Source organism: Fukomys damarensis, unplaced genomic scaffold (genome assembly GCF_012274545.1).
Source record: "Fukomys damarensis isolate Sample0158 unplaced genomic scaffold, DMR_v1.0_HiC HiC_scaffold_36, whole genome shotgun sequence".
Classification (NCBI taxonomy): Eukaryota; Metazoa; Chordata; class Mammalia; order Rodentia; family Bathyergidae; genus Fukomys; species Fukomys damarensis.
The window spans coordinates 12,777,427-12,778,974 of NW_022900948.1; the positions used below are offsets into that span (position 1 = coordinate 12,777,427).

The 1,548-nt window shown below is 53.1% G+C and overlaps 1 protein-coding gene across 8 annotated transcripts in view; it reads right to left on the bottom strand.

Annotated features, from left to right (window-relative positions):
• Positions 1 to 1,548, bottom strand: part of Fam214b (family with sequence similarity 214 member B) — a 12,254-nt gene that overhangs the window by 5,590 nt on the left and 5,116 nt on the right. For 2 of the 8 annotated variants that reach the window (XM_033758982.1, XM_010619301.2), the window contains exon 1: positions 1,307 to 1,542. The exons of 5 other annotated variants lie outside the window; for them this stretch is intronic. The gene's annotated coding sequence lies outside the window, so the exon portion shown is untranslated. Of the gene's footprint in view, positions 1 to 1,156; positions 1,543 to 1,548 lie in introns of those variants that run through there. One more of the 8 variants, XM_010619300.2, reaches the window with a different exon arrangement.

Consider the following 1,548-nt stretch of genomic DNA (forward strand, 5'->3'; position numbering starts at 1 on the left):
AAAAAAAAAAAAAAAAAAACAGTGCAAGTCCTGGAAATCTGAGCAGCAATACTGACAGTGCAGAGAAAAGCTCCCAGGATGAAAGGAGCAGAAATTGTACAAGGAAAACCGGCAACAACAGAAATGGGAATGGGAAGCAGGGAGAGAGGAGACATTTGCACTCAGGGACTAAAAAGCTTTACTATACCAACTATTCCTATCATTGCACCCCACATGTTCCCATTTCACAAAGGTTTCATTAAAATTGAGATCCTAAGACAATTCTGGTCCTTTGTGGTGAGTGGGATAACTGGAATAGGCAGAACACTAATGGCAGTGTTGTCTGAGCATACAGCCTGCACTCATCTCTACCCCTCTTGTCCTTCACCTAAGCCATACAGGTTCAGCTTTTCCTTAATATCCCAACTTCCAGGTCATTCCAGTTTCCCTTCTGAGCCCTTGCCCTGGGGAAGCCAGGTGATGACATGATGCACTACTTGACCCTAGCATGCCTGGCACCTGCTCATTACCCTAGAGGCTTCTCATTTCCCACCCTGTCACTTAGATGCTTTAAGACTCACTCCCCTGCCACAAAGCCATTCTGGCTCTGTATCACAGCTTCAAGCTGACTCATGGGGCAGGACTGAAGGGGGGCAGGGCAGGGTAGGCTAAACCTCAACCTCTGTGCAGGGGATGGGTAGCAGCAAGCACAAAACAGCTGTGCCACGCTGTGGCTGGCAAGGACTACAGCTCCCAACATGCCAAGGAGCAAGGCCAGCAACAACAAGTCCCAGAATACCATGGGGTCTGTACCCTCAGACACCTGCTAGGCCAGGAGGTGGGAGAAGTGGGTGTCGGTACAGGTAAAGCTTTTAGGCTCATTCTGTCTTTCCTTCCTTTCAAAATTAAAGATACCCATTTCAGGCCTGACCTAGAAAGGTGACAGGAAGAATCCCTGCCCCTGTCTTTCCACCCTCAGCCCGTGCAGAGAGAACTGCTGCTAGCTGCTCTATATTTTGTTTCCATAAGCTAGAGTGGCTGTTCCCACAGAGGACCACTATGGGTAGAAAGGTCAAACTCTGCTCCCTCACCAACCTCTTGGCCCCTAACCTACAGCCCTCCACCCTCAGTGGAGGAGACCTCAGCAATCGCTCCAAACTAAGTCCCGCAGACTCACCTTAGCTCCTGGACTCCTTGTCTGGACGATCCCCCAACCCCTGCTAAGCCTCCCAGGTTCTTTCTCGCTCCTTTCCTCCCCACAGCCTGGGACAGGCCCCATGCCCTACAGTGGCTTCGTAGATTTGCTTTTCCCCCCTAACACACTCACCCCACTACCAAATTGGCTCCGCTGTGGTGGCCGCAGCTCCGGACCCTTCCGTCCTGTCCCAGTCCCTCCCCTCAGATCCCTGATCCTCCCTGCCACGGGCCCCCAACCCAGACAAAGGGTGGCTCGGGCTGAGCCCTGCTCTGCTAGGCTCTTCTCTGATTAGCTTCGTGTGCAATACTAGCGAGCCCTGGCGCCCGCAGCCCCCCAGTCGCTGCTGCGCCCCTCCCCGCGAAGTCCCTCCC